The sequence below is a fragment of the Trichomycterus rosablanca genome, chromosome 2, assembly GCF_030014385.1.
Source record: "Trichomycterus rosablanca isolate fTriRos1 chromosome 2, fTriRos1.hap1, whole genome shotgun sequence".
Classification (NCBI taxonomy): domain Eukaryota; kingdom Metazoa; phylum Chordata; class Actinopteri; order Siluriformes; family Trichomycteridae; genus Trichomycterus; species Trichomycterus rosablanca.
Window position 1 is genome coordinate 53,594,486 of NC_085989.1, and position 19,231 is coordinate 53,613,716.

Here is a 19,231-nt window from a genome sequence, read left to right on the forward strand (position 1 = left end):
ATTGGCTTGCATTTAAAAATGTATGATAGACCAGAATCAGGGCAATGTTTTACAAACATGCAAGCCACCTCCCCACTAATGTTTTCCATTCTCCTCCCTTGACGTCGTAGTCCTTCGTCTGCTGTGTCTGCTGCTTTATTAAGCCTGATCCAGTAATCAACAGGACTTTCCTGGTATTTGGGCAGTGTGGTATAGAAATCTTTAAGAGGAAGGCATGATGAGGACTCACTAAAGTAACGTATGAGAATGTCATATATGATTTCTGGATTCTGCTTCACATCAAGTAACTCATTGCTTCTCAAAGCTATTTTTACCACATCTCTGGCTTTGCCCATTAACCTGCTTAAAATCTCCTCTGCTTGCTCCGTCAACTCACAATTCTGCTTTTTCAGGCATGTCTTTGTTATATCCACCCACTCTTTGACTGTATATTTATCAGTGCTGTCCCCCCTAAACACTTTAGGCTCACGTTCAGTTTTAACATGTACAGTCACTTCAGGTGTGTCTTGGTTAGTTGAACATTGTATTGGACTGGTGTTTGTTTTGTCACCGTTATTGTCTCTACCAAGAAGTTCTGTAGTCATTAGTCTAGTTGCAATTGAATCCCCTATTTGCATTCCCAACTGACCTATCATATCAGTCAATTGCTGAAAGCTAACACTGTCACTTGTGGGAGTAGAAGTTACTGAACCTTCATTTAAGTACTGTCCCATAGGAGACCACCCCGGGCTCTACCCCTACCCCTACCAATTCCTGTCATGACCTGGGAGTCATCCCTACCTCCACTGTAATACCCACTAGAGGCCATCTCGTTTTCCGAAAGCACATCAGATAGAAATCTTTTACCTCTGCCTATATTAGGTCTAAAACTTTCATCAGATCTACTAATTTTTTCCAGCCATTGTTCATCCTACGCTGACCAAAACAATAGTAAAAATAAAATACTTGTCAATAAATATGGTCAAAAACATGGTCAAAAATGGGTAACTTTAAGCTCAGACGCTGTAAAACAGAATATATAAATCTCTCAACTGGTTCTAAACAAATTCTGACCACAACATGTGATTCTTAGCAGCTCCCTCGGCGATCTGCGACAAGCTGATCTTGATGATCCATTGAAAGGTCACGGCACCAGTGTAACGGGTCTCTGCTTGTTCTTAATAATGAATCACCCATGTAATGGTCTTCACTGCACTAATGCAATCAAGAGACGAACACAATGATTCCCCTCTCTGTCTTTATTGCACTTGCATACCTGCATAAACACACATACAATCCTTTAATTCAGACTGTATTCTGCTACTGCACAAGCTCTCCAGCCATGTACAAAGCGCCACTCGAAAGACTAGTTCACATGAACAATCTTTTCGGTAATTATATTGTTTCTTTCAAGAAGGAAAATAATACTAATAAAAACAATACAACAATACATTGACAACTGTTTGTGATCGTATAGTGGAGATCTTTGACTAGTATAGAGAGATTTTTTTTTTTTTTTTTTTTTTTTTCAAAGCTTCCCTGAACAGATTTGCATTTTATAACATTTTTAGGACAAATGACAACATACCTGCATAAACACACATACAATCCTTTAATTCAGACTGCATTCTGCTACTGCACAAGCTCTATAAAGATAAAAAGAAAGATGAGATTAAGCGCAATTTGCCCAGTGTAATGCGATTGGCGCCAAAAAAATAATCTGGAACTAAAGTTACAAACTATTAAATATGCGCTAATATTGGACAAAAATCACATCAATCAAGTTACATGACTGATATTACAAATCATGTTTGTAGTAATTCACATTACAAGTACATATGTCCCTTTTAAAATATAAAATAACTCAAGGAGCTTTATAACACTGCTCAACTCCAGCCATGTACAAAGCGCCACTGGAGTAAGGAAAGCGCTGAGGGACAATTATAGGAGCTTTGCAGTTGCGCATGTGTGAAGCAGGGAATTGTAGTCCATTAAAACACATTACATCTACATATACAACATATGTGAACAATACAACCCATTATTTTTAGAAAATACAAAATCTAATAGTAATGATGTATTATAATAGTGTATTATAATAGTATAGTTAGTATAATATGATAACGAATTAACTGTTAACAAATAATTTTGCTAGAATTCACAAAAATAAGGGTATTAATATTATAACTTTTTAACTCCGTTACACCTAGTAGGTAGTAAATATAGAACATGTGAATTATGTTTTTATTATTATTATTCATTTAGGAAGAAGAACAAGAAACTTTTGATCACAAAAAGACAGAGTATGATGAAAAGCTCTTCAATATGAGTAAAGCACTTGTAAAGGAATTTGATAAAGTGTGGAACAAATGAGTCTCTGGTCTGACACAAGACACACCTGTAGAGAAACCTTTTAATTTTTGGGAGGATGTGATACAGATTCTATCTGAAGGTAATGAACAAGCTGCTGTGTATGAGCGAATATCTCAGGAAGATTACACAAAGATACACAGACTGGGAGATTATTCATGCTACATTTTAAAGAAATCAGTTCTAAAGCAAAGTTATGATTATTATAAGTCTGTATTTACACAAGATGAAATGAGTCCCTTTGAAGTCCAGGAATCAGTGAGAAACCTAATCAACAATGTCATCCAACAATCTGAGGATTTAATTAAGAAGATCTGCAGCAAAATTACAGGACTGGGATACAAAAACAGCTACATTCAGGAAATAACTGACCAGGTCAAACACAGAGTTGAGCAACATCACAGTGAGAACAAGAAAATAAATCTAAAGAAGGAATTCACTCTGGATCTCTGTCTTCATGTGTGTAAACTTGCAAATCCCAAATTCATCAAGATCCACCAACAGTTCAGAGATAAAAATGATATAAAATTGTATCTGGAAAAGCAGAAACCACAATATTACAGCGTCTTCCACAACTACTACAGAGGAGCTACAACCACAACAGTATTTGGTGAACTTGTCTACAACAATCTTGTACCAGCCATCCTGCAAGCAGCCTACAATAAAACTGCTATTGATCTGTCAACACAGATGAGATCAGACATGCCAGAATTTAATGGTAACAGGTCACAGCTTGAGAAACACATCCTGAAATATCTGGCAGAGCAGGAGAACTTTGAGAAGTACATGGAGTACGTCCACCGTCCCAAGAAACACTTTGAACAGTTTATTACAGAAAATGTTGATAAATACATCACTGAAAATAAGAGCGAGGTTCTGAATCTTCTCAAAGGAAACCTGAAACACAAAGAGCAGAAAGTGATGAACGCTGTGAACATCACAACTGAAGAAGTGAAGAAGAGCAGTGGTGATGCAAACATGTGGCTGAGAAGTTTGAAGAATTCACTAACAGATGAGCTGAGCTTAATAGAAATAACCTGCACTGGTCTGGAGGAAATTACAGATTTAGATTTTCTTCAGCAGGTTGTGTGTGAAGGTCTCACAAAGATGATGTCAGAACAACATAAAAGCTTCAACAGTGTAACAGACATCAACATGGAGAAGTTCAGGAAAAAAACAGATGAGATTCTGATTGAACATCTCTGTCAGTGCTGCTGGGTTCAGTATCCATTCTGTAAAGCCATCTGCACCAACACAATGGAGGATCATGATGGAGATCACAGTGTCCCCTTCCACAGAGTAGATGGAATCAATGGAGGGTGCTACAGATATAAAACAAATCTCAGGGCTGATATTTGTACAGCTGCAGTCATACAGATGTGTCAGTACCCTACAAACAATACAGAACGGCAGGAGGAGAATATGCTAAGTGGAGCATCACTCCTGATACTTCAGAGCTCACATACTGGAAGTGGTTTATGTGCAGATTCCAAACAGACCTGGAGCAGCACTATGAAAAAAACATTCCAGAGACACGAAAAGATTCCCACTGCATGGAGAAAATACACAAAAACACAAGCTATAAAAAGTTTGAATAACTTCATGTAACAAATGTAATTTTGTGACTTGTTTTATGCAATATTTCAAAATTGAACAACGAAAAACTGAAAGACGAACTTAATTCTACATCAAATAAAATTATAAATGATATTACAGTGGCTACAACAGAAATGAACTCCTGAATAAACGTTATGTAATCTTAATGATTTTAAACTGATTAAAGGAATTATCATGTTGGTGCCACTGTGTATGGCATACTATGCCTGTCTAGTGGGCTTATTATTATTGTACTGTGTCTTTGTTTTAACTGTCGCTCTGGTTCTGCTTTACTAGTTTATGAATGTCAGGAGCTTTTTAATATCCAATCGTCAATAGAAACGTCTTCAGATGTTTTGAGAGATTGTATGTTAAATAGCAAGGGGGGAATATTGGTGAGACTAAAAGTTTACAGAGAAATGATCACCATTTTACTGACTATTCATTGTTTTATAAATACCTCTGTGGATTGTACTTGTTGTCCTGGACTGGCCAACCTTTTGTCATTGCAGGTGATCACAAACCTCTGGATCTGACAGAGAACAACAGAACAATCATATTAATGATATATGACATATTACATAGCTGTAAATGAGAAACATGAAAAAGAACCCATGTGTTCTTTTTGTGTATGTAGGTCAGGAGCCCCTTTTTTTTTTTTTTTTTTCTGTTGTTTTCTCTCTGTATGTGTTCATGTTGCTACGCTTATGGAAGCTCTGGTGGCACTGAAGGAGAGCCGCCCTGGTTTAACTGAATATTCCAACCAAGAGATTTTACCCATTACTGATCCTGCACACTTGGTTTTAATCTTCACCTCATCACTCAACATTTAAAAGATTCTAGTTTCTCTCCACTCCTTACCAGAGCATCTGTTAACGTCACTCCTAACAGTAATCAGTGTTCCTTTTTCCTGGACGCTACTTTCCCCTCCCCTGGATCTCCTGTTCCCACCGGTTCCACCACCTCTATCCCAGCCTCCTGATTCCTTTACTGCACCTCCCACGGTATTCCTGCCTTGAGTCTTTTGGTTTTGTTGTTTTTAATACACCTTTTAAATCTACCTTTGAGTTTTTCATGTGATGTTTGTCTTGTGGTTCCAAGAAACCTCTTATTATAAAAAAAGAAAACTCTTAATACAAAACTTTACTTTTAATTCACTTTAGGGCTATTCAAATCATTTTAAATGAACTTAAGTTTTCTAGCCGAATTTTTATTTTTTTTATTGCTTAAACATAGATGTCATTACAATTTTAAACTGAAAAGGAAAAAATTTAATATATTTCGATCATTTAAAACCCCAAATAAAAAAAGTTGGCAAAAAAAAAACATCAGTTCCTTCATTTCAGGAAATCACCCCCTCAATAACAATTTTAATGTCCTTTGATGTGTCACCTGTTGAAGCTCCTACATTACTGCTGCCATAATAATATTAATTATTTTATAATGGTGTCATTTAATAAGTGTTAATTTAATAATTAATATATTATTGATTTTTGATTACATCACATGATTATCGAAATAGTTTATTTAAAAATAAAACATGCACAGTTTCTCCTCTTACACAAAATGTAGTCAAACACATAGGACTTACTAAGTGTATGATTTTCACTGTAGCTAAGGCTAGTATGTGTTAGAGGAGTCATGCAATACCCTCAATTTTTATCTCAGCCCACCCTTGAAATGGGGAAATGTGACAAATTAACAACAATATAAGAATTTGGGAAGGGGCAAATACTTTTTTTTTACAACACTGTAGTTTTCAACTCTGGACAGCTAATATCTTTGATAAATGGGATTTATAATGAAGCAGTAGGTATTGGTCAAACCTCAAACAAAACAGTAAGACTTTCCTTATAATAATTGTTGTTCACCTAACTTACGATGTAGTGTTGTAAATCTGTTAATAACAAGGCCCCATAAATGTGCAAGTGCTCAAACGATTATAATGACTTGCTTCCCACCATTACAGTATTCAACAGTAACTAATGCATGAACAAATCACCCCTAAATCCAACAGGAAAGGGGGTACTGTGCCAGTTATAAATAATATATGCATATTTAACAAAGCATTTGAATATGTTCACAAAAATTAATGAGAGGGGTCATAAAAGATACCCTCTATTCAGTGATTCATTTCAAAACATGTCAGTTCACTGATAAAGTCTGTTTTTAAGGACTTGGACTTTCTTAGAGAGTGTGTTGCCTTCCAGCTCCATGACAACCTTCTGAAGCACTTCGAAGGTGTACTTGAGTTCAGGAGGGTAGTTTAGGTTTAGAGCATACGTTAGGCCAAACAACATCACAGAAGCTAATGCAACGTTATCCAACTCCTGCAAGACCACTTGACCCTCAAGGACAATCCCAATGTCGTCCGGTTTATCACTGGCATCTCTTTGTTTCAAAACATATATTCCCAGTGTGGATCCCTGGATGAGGGCTTCATCTGCTGCCTGAAAAACACACAGTCACAAAATGAGATTACACAAACACATTGCTTATGTGTAGAGGAAATATTGTACTGCAGAATGAAAGGACAGGTTCTGAAGTTAGCCTACACATTTTTGTGAACGATCGCACTGGGCCCCAAAAACGGATTTCAACTGCAATATTCTCATCAGAATAATTATTCTATTTACTGTATTTTTATTAATAATATTAATAGGTTTTAATTAGTTTTCCGTGTAGTTTGTGGTCCACATCCACAGTAAATCGTTCAAAAACTTGAACAGCCCTCCAGTTTCCATTTTTTCAGTGTGTAAAGTGTATAGTAGAGTATGTAGAGTTTTTTTATTTTTTTTTTACTTTATTAAAAGTCAAAAACTGAAATCTTATCAACAATCTCTTTAACCTCAAGAGGTTGTTCATATAATGTTCATATAATTTTGATGAGATTACACTGAGAAGCAGATTACTCTTTAAAAGCCGTATCATAAATACCTTAATAATATAGTATTTTCTTAATAGTGTAGGATATGTAGTGGCCTCTTACCCACAAAGCCCCATCATCCACATAGATATGCTTTTCTTACATTTCATTCAACTTGGAAAAAAAAAGATGTCATTAATCATACAACCTTTTGGAGTTTTATTCTGCACCGTATACATTTTGAATTATTAGTACTGCACCTACTCTTGTATTTTTCTGTCATATAAGAAGTCCAGAACACAGCTGTATGTTTTCCATCAATTCCCAATGACTTTACCTTAATAAGTAGCCATCTTTTAAATACATGTCGTATGTTTTTTCCACATCAAAGAACACAGCTATCATTCATTCATTTGTGGACTGTGGTGTGCTTTGCTGATATCTGATTTCAAGCACAACATACACTATATTGCCAAAAGTATTCACTCACCCATCCAAATAATTGAATTCAGGTGTTCTAATCACTTCCATGGTGTATAAAACCAAGCACCTAAGCATGCAGACTGCTTCTACAAACATAGTCGACTGTCAGTGCTGTTATAACAAAGTGGAAGCGATTGGGAACGACAGCAACTCAGCCACCGAGTGTTACCACGTAAAATGACAGAGCGGGTCAGCGGATGCTGAGGAACAGCTTCAGATTAGCTCAAGAACAGTGTGTAGAGCTTCATGGAATGGGTTTCCATGGCCGAGCAGCTGCATCCAAGCCTTACATCACCAAGCACAATGCAAAGCGTCAGATGCAGTGGTGTAAAGCACATCACCACTTGACTCTAGAGCAGTGGAGACGTGTTCTCTGTGACGAATCATGCGATGAGTGACGAATCACGTTTCTCCGTCTGGCAATCCGATGGACGAGTCTGGGTTTGGCGGTTACCAGAAGAACGGTACCTGTCTGACTGTATTGTGCCAAGTGCAAAGTTTGGGGGGGGTATGGGGTTATGGTGTGAGGGTGCTTTTCAGGAGTTGGGCTCGGCCCCTTAGTTCCAGTAAAAGGAACTCTTAATGCTTTAGCATACCAAGAGATTTTAGACAATTTCATGCTTCCAACTTTGTGGGAACAGTTTGGGGATGGCCCCTTCCGGTTCCAACATGACTGCGCACTAGTGCACAAAGCACAAGCTCCATAAAGACGTGGATGAATGAGTTTAGTGTGGAAGAACTTGACTGGCCTGACTTCCAGGCCTTCTTGTCCAACATCAGTGTCTGACATCACAAATGCGCTTGTGGAAGAATGGTCACAAATTCCCATAAACACAGTCCTAAACTTTGTGGAAAGCCTTCCCAGAAGAGTTAAAGCTGCTATAGCTGTAAAGGGTGGGCCGACATCATATTAAACCATATGGATTACATTTACATTTACGGCATTTAGCAGACGCTTTTATCCAAAGCGACTTACAATTTAAGCAACTGAGGGTTAAGGGCCTTGCTTAAGGGCCCAACAGTGACAACCTGGCAGTGGTGGGGTTTGAACCGGTGACCTTTTGCTTACTAGTCCAATACCTTAACCGCTAGGCTACAACTGCCTTAAGAATTAAGGATGGGAGTCACTCAAATTCATATGCGTGTGAAGGCAGACGAGAGAATACTTTTGGCAATATACAGGTGCTGGTCATAAAATTAGAATATCATGAAAAAGTTGATTTATTTCAGTAATTCCATTCAAAAAGTGAAACTTGTATGTTATATTCATTCATTACACACAGACTGATATATTTCAAATGTTTATTTCTTTTAATGTTGATGATTATAACTGACAACTAATGAAAACCCCAAATTCAGTATCTCAGAAAATTTGAATATTGTGACAAGGTACAATATTGAAGACATCTAGTGCCACACTCTAATCAGCTAATTAACTCAAAACACCTGCAAAGGCCTTTAAATGGTCTCTCAGTCTAGTTCTGTAGGCTACACAATCATGGGGAAGACTGCTGACTTGACAGTTGTCCAAAAGACGACCATTGACACCTTGCACAAGGAGGGCAAGACACAAAAGGTCATTGCTAAAGAGGCTGGCTGTTCACAGAGCTCTGTGTCCAAGCACATTAATAGAGAGGCGAAGGGAAGGAAAAGATGTGGTTAATAACTGTAGGGATAACTGCACCCTGGAGAGGATTGTGAAACAAAACCCATTCAAAAATGTGTGGGAGATTCACAAAGAGTGGACTGCAGCTGGAGTCAGTGCTTCAAGAACCACCACGCACAGACGTATGCAAGACATGGGTTTAAGCTGTCGCATTCCTTGTGTCAAGCCACTCTTGAACAAGAGACAGCATCAGAAGCGTCTCGCCTGGGCTAAAGACTGGACTGCTGCTGAGTGGTGCAAAGTTATGTTCTCTGATGAAAGTAAATTTTGCATTACCTTTGGAAATCAAGGTCCCAGAGTCTGGAGGAAGAGAGAAGAGGCACAGAATCCACGTTGCTTGAGGTCCAGTGTAAAGTTTCCACATTCAGTGATGGTTTGGAGTGCCATGTCATCTGCTGGTGTTGGTCCACTGTGTTTTTTGAGGTCCAAGGTCAACGCAGCCGTCTACCAGGAAGTTTTAGAGCACTTCATGCTTCCTGCTGCTGACCAACTTTATGGAGATGCAGATTTCATTTTCCAACAGGACTTGGCACCTGCACACAGTGCCAAAGCTACCAGTACCTGGTTTAAGGACCATGGTATCCCTGTTCTTAATTGGCCAGCAAACTCGCCTGACCTTAACCCCATAGAAAATCTATGAGGTATTGTGAAGAGGAAGATGCGATACGCCAGACCCAACCATTCAGAAGAGCTGAAGGCCACTATCAGAGCAACCTGGGCTCTCATAACACCTGAGCAGTGCCACAGACTGATCGACTTCATGCCACGCCGCATTGCTGCAGTAATCCAGGCAAAAGGAGCCCCAACTAAGTATTGAGTTCTGTACATGCTCATACTTTTCATGTTCATACTTTTCAGTTGGCCAACATTTCTGAAAATCCTTTTTTTGTATTGGTCTTAAGTAATATTCTAATTTTCTGAGATACTGAATTTGGGGTTTTCATTAGTTGTCAGTTATAATCATCAACATTAAAAGAAATAAACATTTGAAATATATCAGTCTGTGTGTAATGAATGAATATAATATACAAGTTTCACTTTTTGAATGGAATTACTGAAATAAATCAACTTTTTCATGATATTCTAATTTTATGACCAGCACCAGTAGTATATAATCCATTGTGTTCTGACCTTTTCAAAACCTGCTTTTATAGAAAGCTGTGAGCATTTTGCTTTCTAGAAATATGTTAATCTTTCTGTGATCATTTGTTCCATGACTGCATAAATGGGAAGGTAAAGCAATAGGCTCTATTACTGCTTATTTCCACACTAAAGGAAGTTGGCTAGTTTCCCAAATTTTATGGGATAGTTACTTCTAGTACTTTATCTGTCAGCATTTTATAGCATACTTTATCTTTTCCAGGTGTAATTTGCTGTGCACTGGCAATTGCTATTCTACACTTGAGTCTAACAGCTACATTTTGTCTAACATTTTCAAATAGTTCATCAAGATTCTTTTCATTCTTTATTTGGTCTTCTCTGTTATATTATCTAAGATATAAACTTTTATAAATTAATGTAAAAATTTTGGTAATTTCTTCTGATTCCCCCCATCCACCCTATCATGCCCCATACATATCTCATATGTCCTCATTGTGTGTGTCTTTGTGTTTTCTTTGTTCTGCTTACTATTGCCTTTTATTTTTTATCAAAGTATCACATGATACTTCAGAATCTGATTCATAAGTATCATGTGAGTAGTGTTTTATAACTTGTCTGAATGCTTTATTGCTGGCTTTTATAGCTTTACAATGGTAGCTATTGCACTTTGGCATATTTTTTTTATAAACCCAGTCACTTTTCTCTTAGGGATTGTTGTCTCATTAATTTGTTTGTGTTTAACTTGTCAAGTGCTGCTACTGTGTTATACCTGCTATTACATTGTCTTACTATTATTATATTATATATATTATATTATATTACATACTACACAGTGACTATCGAGCCATTTGTGTCTGTACTATTACTCTCCCATAGTGTATTATGTGAGTTTAAATCCCCCCAATATATTGGAGGAGGATGCCTTATAGGCATGATTCCTTGAACCATTTAATGATATTCTGCACTGTAGAGGGAGAAATTTGCAAATCCATTCTTTAAGTTTCATTATTTTTAAACATTTTAATAATATTCTTATGCATTTGTTGACGGACTGGAGATGCTCTGATCATCTTTCCTCATCAAAGACTCAGCCTTCCCTGAATGCTGCTTTTGTACCAAACCATGATTACAATCACCTGTTTGGAATCACATCATTATTTAGTTTTCGTACCTCATAAATGGCCTTAACTTTTTATGGAATGTGTTCCAGGCCTGAAATGCAGGAATGGATGTTTCTTAATGAAATAAATGAAGCTGAGCAGACAAAACATGAAGTACAGTGGTGCTTGAAAGTTTGTGAACCCCTTAGGATTTTCTATATTTCTGCATAAATATGACCTAAAACATCATCAGATTTTCCTAAATATCCTAAAAGTAGCTAAAGAACCCAGTTAAACAAATGAGACAAAAAAATATACTTGGTCATTTATTTACTGAGGAAAATGATCCAATATTACATATTCGTGAGTGGCAAAAGTATGTAAACCTTTGCTTTCAGTATCTGGTGTGACCCCCCTTTGCAGCAATAACTGCATCTAAACGTTTCCGGTAACTGTTGATCAGTCCTGCACACCGGCTTGGAGGAATTTTAGCCCATTCCTCCGTACAGAACAGCTTCAACTCTGGGATGTTGGTGGGTTTCCTCACATTAACTGCTCGCTTCAGGTCCTTCCACAACATTTCGATTGGATTAAGGTCAGGACTTTATTCTTCTTTAACCATTCTTTGTAGAACGACTTGTGTGCTTAGGGTCGTTGTCTTGCTGCATGACCCACCTTCTCTTCAGATTCAGTTCATGGACAGATGTCCTGACATTTTCCTTTAGAATTCTCTGATATAATTCAGAATTAATTGTTCCATCAATGATGGCAAGCCGTCCTGGCCCAGATGCAGCAAAACAGGCCTAAACCATGATACTACCACCACCATGTTTAACAGATGGGATAAGGTTCTTATGCTGCAGTGTTTTCCTTTCTCCAAACATAAAGCTTTTCATTTAAACCAAAAAGTTCTATTTTGGTCTCATCCATCCACAAAACATTCTTCCAATTGCCTTCTGGCTTTTCCACGTGATTTGTAGCTGCAGACGAGCAGCAATGTTCTTTTTGGAGAGCAGTGGCTTTCTCCTTGCAACCCTGCCATGCACACCATTGTTGTTCAGTGTTCTCCTGATGGTGGACTCATGAACATTAACATTAGCCAATGTGAGAGAGGCCTTCAGTTGCTTAGAAGTTACCCTGGGGTCCTTTGTGACCTTGTCGACTATTACACACCTTGCTCTTGGAGTGATCTTTGTTGGTCGACCACTCCTGGGGAGGGTAACAATGGTCTTGAATTTCCTTGATTGGTGGAGTCCAAACTCTTTAGAGATGGTTTTATAACCTTTTCAAGCCTGATGAGCATCAACAACTCTTTTTCTGAGGTCCTCAGAAATCTCCTTTGTTCGTGCCATGATACACTACCACAAACATGTGTTGTGAAGAGGAGACTTTGAAAAATCCCTGTTCTTTAAATAAAACAGGGTGCGCACTCACACCTGATTGTCATCCCCTTGATTGAAAACACCTGACTCTAATTTTACCTTCAAATTAACTGTGAATCCTAGAGGTTCACATACTTTTTCCACTCACAAATATGTAATATTGGATAATTGTCCTCAATAAAAAAATGACCAAGTACAATATTTTTGTCTCATTTGTTTAACTGGGTTCTCTTTATCTACTTTTAGGACTTGTGTGAAAATCTGATGATGTTTTGGGTCATATTTATGCAGAAATATAGAAAATTCTAAAGGGTTCACAGCACCACTGTATCTCAGTTTAATCCTGTCTGCAACCAAATTACAGTTAAAGTAAATGTAAGAAAATCTGTGTTTTTATTTTATTTGTATTTTCCATACTGTCCCAATTTTTTTTCTGATTTGGGGTTGTATATACAATATTATTACCAGAATACTATAAATGAAACATAAAGCACACAAATGACCAGAACGGTGCTAATCTATGCAACACATAGCAACTATCAACCACCTCAACAATAAGCTATTTAAATCATCATCCTGCCACCTCTTAAACTGGAAAGCCCATACAGTCTTGGCAGGAGCTAAATTGGTCAGGAAAAATCCTGGGCATCACATCTGCTCCACAGCTAAACTGCAGCTAAGCAGAAGGATGCCCCTTCTGTTATACCAAAACTGTGAGTATGCATAAGCCCTTTCACACAGGCAGGACAGAGGTGCTGGCCATGCACCACCTCTCCCACCCACACAAAACACACCCAAATTTACTGCAATCAAATAGGTGGCCACTAGCCCGGACTGTAGCAATCACTCAAGTATGCAAGAACAAGTTTTATAAGTAACATATGTGCCAATATGTAAAAAAACAAGTTTCATAAGCAAGTCAGGATGACCCTGACCACTTAAGTAGAAATTACTTTTTTTTTTTAACTTACTGCGATCTAAATGTTTACACTTGTATTACAGGTAAAAAAAAAAAGATGGAGCTTGGAGTAGAAGAATCTGGATCAAAATGTGAAGAAAAGATAAAACTAAAACAACTTTTAACTAGACTTCATCTTCTGGAAAAGCAGAAACTAAAAATGAAAACTTCTGGTGCTCTTCAACTAACTTCTCTTTCATTGTATTGTCAAGAACCTTGTGAAGAAAAAGATCTGGTTCAAATGTTCCTACAAAAATTGTTGATGATGGACTACAGAGCAAGATACATCACCACCAAAGAAGAAGCCACTGCCTTAGACCCTCCTTTTTCAGAGACAGATGAGGATGAAATTGATGAATTGATGAGCTATTTGGCAAAAAAGCTGCTTCTTTTGATGGTAAAAGTGTAAAAAATCCAATCCATTCCATGGATCTTCAGATGGCGGTGTTCAACTGCTCAGACAGTTTCCTGAAGTAACTAATAGTGACTAAACTCTCTCAGTGTCAGTACACTCTGCCTCTACTGGTGCCAGATCCATTAACGGGAAAGCTCGAGTTTCCTCTGTGGACATTTCGGCAAATTACTAAAAGCTGGAAAACCACTGACATTTCTGGTACCAAGATCAGTAAAACCCAGCATGTTTATGAAGCAGAAACTCCAATGGTGGTGTTCTTCAGGTTAGGAGACATGTCTTTTTCCAAGTCTCAGCTGATGAACAGCTTGATCAGTAAGAAGCATGATACGTTCTTCCACAGACACTGTCCAGGCAGCATTAAAAACCGTCTACTGATGGATGGAGTTGTGGAGATTGCTTGGTACTGTCCATCTGGAAAGGACACTGATCATTTTACTGACTGTGTTGCTTTCTGTAATCTACATGGTGATGCAAAAAGCAAAAAGAACAAACTGGATATTCTGACTGAAATGTCGTCTGTAAATGTTGTTCTTTTATCTGATCCTAAAAATGAAAGAAATAAGGAGATGATACAAAAGTTTCTTAAAGGCCCCAAACCACTCATCTGTCTCCTGTCTGAGGATGAATCAGGTGTCACAAAAACTAAGAATGGAAAATACAGAATTGGTCTGAAAGACAGAAATCAGTCAGACGTATCTGAGAACCTCAGAACAACCATCACAGAGTGTCTGTCCAAGTCATCTTCAGTTTTTAAACTTGAGGATTTATACAAAAACAATGAGATCACCACAGATGAAAATGATCCTGAATGCAGGAAAGGAAAAGAAGCTGCAAAGGATGTAACAAAACAACTGGAGGGGAAGGAAATCTCCACATTAAAGGAAACACACCTGCCCTGTCAAGGGAAGCTCTGGTATGAGTGGTGTCAGATAAACAAAGACTCACATCGACTTCAGGGAAACAATTTAGAAAATCAGAAATGAAAAATGGCTCGAGATTTTACTGGACAAACAAACCTCAGATGATCTTTTAGATCTTCATCATAAGTACAATGAAACATGGACAAGAGTTTTAGACCTCAAAAAGAACCATGACACATCTGAAAGAAAAAAGATGAAGACTAAGCAAACAGAACTTGAAGAAATATCTGTAAGACTGAATGCAGCAACATTTGGTCTAGAACACATCTTTAGAGAGATGGGTCAGATATATGAGTCATTTATGTCCAAACAACCTAGTACCAAAAGATCTGAAAAGGAAAGCATGTCCAATCTCCCCAAACTTGCTGCAGAACTCATAAAATCTGGTCTTCCAATAGAGCTGATGGATGGTGATGCTGCTCATGTTCCTCTGATTTGGGTTTCAGCAGTTCTAGATGAACTCATAAAGAAACTGGGAGACCAGAGAGTCTTTGTGCTGTCAGTTCTAGGAATTCAGAGCACAGGAAAATCCACCATGCTGAATGCCATGTTTGGACTCCAGTTTGCTGTCAGTGCTGGAAGGTGCACCAGAGGAGCCTTCATGCAGCTGGTCAGAGTATCAGAGGAGATGAAGGAGCAGCTAAAGTTTGACTATGTTCTTATTGTAGATACTGAAGGTCTTAGAGCACTTGAGCTTGCAGGAACATCCACTCACCATCATGATAATGAACTTGCAACATTTGTTGTAGGTCTTGGAAATCTGACTTTGATCAACATATTTGGTGAGAACCCTGCTGAGATGCAGGAAATTCTTCAGATTGTTGTTCAGGCCTTCCTGAGAATGAAAAAAGTCAAACTAAATCCCAGAATGTTGGTGACAGCACTGCTGGAGAGAAGAACATGGAGGGCAGGAGACGTCTACAGGATAAATTGGATGAAATGACAAAATTAGCTGCTAAAGAGGAAGACAGTGAAGCTGAGTGCTTCAGTGATGTTATTGCTTTCAATGTACAAGATGATGTTCAGTATTTTGCACAGCTCTGGGAGGGCAGCCCACCAATGGCTCCACCAAACCCCTCATACAGTGAAAATGTTCAGAAGCTAAAGAGTGCTATTTTCACAAATGCTACCAAGTCTCATAGTATGAAACTCTCAGAGTTTAAATCCCGCATCAGTGATCTGTGGAAGGCTCTACTGAACGAGAACTTTGTTTTTAGCTTCAAAAACACACTGGAGATTGCAGTCTACAGGAAACTAGAAACTGAGTTTGGAAAATGGACCTGGTCCCTCAGAAGTGCCATGTTAGAACATGAAGAAAAACTGCACAACACAATTAAAAACAAAAAACTGCAAAAGATTGAGGACTAAGACCTTTATGCTCCCATGAAGAAGACCAAAGAAGAAGTGGAGAAATTTATGAAATGTTACTTTGAAAAGGACAAAGACATTTTAACTCAGTGGAAAGTGAGATGTAAACAGAGAATTAAACAACTTCTTGAAGATCTTGTAAAAAATGCAAAAACAAACCTGAATGATTTACTTCAACAGTAAAAAGCTCGAGAAGCTTTTAATCACAAAAAGACAGAGTATGATGAAAAGCTCTTCAATATGAGTAAAGCACTTGCTCTAAAACGAAAAAGCACAAAAACTGATGAACGAGTCCTCAGACAGGAATTTGATAAAGTGTGGAACAAATGGGTCTCTGATCTGACACAAGACACACCTGTAGAGAAACCTCTTGATGGTTGGGAGGATGTGATAGAGATTTTATCTGAAGGTAATGAACAAGCTGCTGTGTATGAGCCAATATCTCAGGAAGATTACACAAAGATACACAGACTGGGAGATTATTCATGTTACATTTTAAAGAAATTAATGCTAAAGCAAGGTTTTGGTAAATTTAAGTCTGTATTTACACAAGATGAAATGAGCCCCTTTGAAGTCCAGGAGTTAGTGAGGAACCTAATCAACAATGTCATCCAAGAATCTGAGGACTTAATCAAGAACATCTGCAGCAAAATTACAGGACTGGGGTACAAAAACAGCTACATTCAGGAAATAAATGACCATGTCAAACACAGAGTTGAGAAATATCACAGTGAGAACAAGAAAATAAAGCTGAAGAAGGAATTCACTCTGGATCTCTGTCTTTATGTGTGTCACCTTGCAAGTCCCATATTCACCAAGATTCACCAACAGTTCAGAGATGATGTAAAATTGTACCTGGAAAAGCAGAAACCACAATATTACAGCATCTTCCAAAACTACTGCAGAGGAGCAACAACCACAACAGTACTTGGTGAACTTGTCTACAACAATCTTGTACCAGCCATCCTGGAAGCAGCCTACAATAAAACTGCTATTGATCTGTCAACACAGATGAGATCAGACATGCCAGAATTTAATGGTAACAGGTCACAGCTTGAGAAACACATCCTGAAATCTCTGGCAGAGCAGAAGAACTTTGATAAGTACATGGAGTACATCAACCATCCCAAGAAACACTTTGAACAGTTTATTACAGAAAATGTTGATAAATACATCACTAAAAATAACAGCAAGGTTCTGAATCTTCTCAAAGGAAACCTGAAACACAAAGAGCAAAAAGTGATGAACGCTGTGAACATCACAACTGAAGAAGTGAAGAAGAGCAGTGGTGATGCAAACATGTGGCTGAGACGTTTGAACATTTCACTAACAGATGAGCTGAGCTTAAAAGAAATAACCTGCACTGGTCTGGAGGAAATTACAGATTTAGATTTTCTTCAGCAGGTTGTGGGTGAAGGTCTCACAAAGATGATGTCACAACAACATAAAAGCTTCAACAGTGTAACAGACATCAACATGGAGAAGTTCAGGAAGAAACCAGATGAGATTCTAATTCAACATCTCTGTCAGTGCTGCTGGGTTCAGTGTCCATTCTGTAAAGCCATCTGCACCAACACAATGGAGAATCATGATGGAGATCACAGTGTCCCCTTCCACAGAGTAGATGGAATTAATGGATGGTACTACAGAAATACAACAAATCTCAGTGCTGATATTTGTACAACCTTAGTACAAAGTAATAAACGCTTCTACCCAAGTCTTGAAAAAGAGAAGACCTTCCCTTACAAATCATATAGAAGAGCAGGAGGAGAATATGCTAAGTGGAGCATCACACCTGATAATTCAGAGCTCACATACTGGAAGTGGTTTGTGTGCAGATTCAAAACAGACCTGGAAAATCACTATGGTAAAACATTCCAGGGACACGGAGAGATTCCCACTGGATGGGAAAATTACCAGAAAACACAAGCTATAGAGAGTTTGGATGAATACATCTGAGGAAATATGCACACACACACACACAATATATATATATATATATATATATATATATATATATATATATATACAGGTCCTTCTCAAAAAATTAGCATATTGTGATAAAGTTCATTATTTTCCATAATGTAATGATAAAAATTAAACTTTCATATATTTTAGATTCATTGCACACCAACTGAAATATTTCAGGTCTTTTATTGTTTTAATACTGATGATTTTGGCATACAGCTCATGAAAACCCAAAATTCCTATCTCAAAAAATTAGCATATCATGAAAAGGTTCTCTAAACGAGCTATTAACCTAATCATCTGAATCAACGAATTAACTCTAAACACCTGCAAAAGATTCCTGAGGCTTTTAAAAACTCCCAGCCTGGTTCATTACTCAAAACTGCAATCATGGGTAAGACTGCCGACCTGACTGCTGTCCAGAAGGCCATCATTGACACCCTCAAGCAAGAGGGTAAGACACAGAAAGAAATTTCTGAACGAATAGGCTGTTCCCAGAGTGCTGTATCAAGGCACCTCAGTGGGAAGTCTGTGGGAAGGAAAAAGTGTGGCAGAAAACGCTGCACAACGAGAAGAGGTGACCGGACCCTGAGGAAGATTGTGGAGAAGGGCCGATTCCAGACCTTGGGGGACCTGCGGAAGCAGTGGACTGAGTCTGGAGTAGAAACATCCAGAGCCACCGTGCACAGGCGTGTGCAGGAAATGGGCTACAGGTGCCGCATTCCCCAGGTCAAGCCACTTTTGAACCAGAAACAGCGGCAGAAGCGCCTGACCTGGGCTACAGAGAAGCAGCACTGGACGGTTACTCAGTGGTCCAAAGTACTGTTTTCGGAAATCAAGGTGCCAGAGTCTGGAGGAAGACTGGGGAGAAGGAAATGCCAAAATGCCTGAAGTCCAGTGTCAAGTACCCACAGTCAGTGATGGTCTGGGGTGCCATGTCAGCTGCTGGTGTTGGTCCACTGTGTTTTATCAAGGGCAGGGTCAATGCAGCTAGCTATCAGGAGATTTTGGAGCACTTCATGCTTCCATCTGCTGAAAAGCTTTATGGAGATGAAAATT

At 38.3% G+C, this 19,231-nt stretch overlaps 1 pseudogene; it reads left to right on the top strand.

Moving 5' to 3' along the window:
* The first annotated feature begins 10,185 nt into the window (after positions 1 to 10,185).
* On the top strand, positions 10,186 to 18,163 carry LOC134302142 (interferon-induced very large GTPase 1-like; annotated as a pseudogene).
* The last annotated feature ends 1,068 nt before the right edge of the window (positions 18,164 to 19,231 follow it).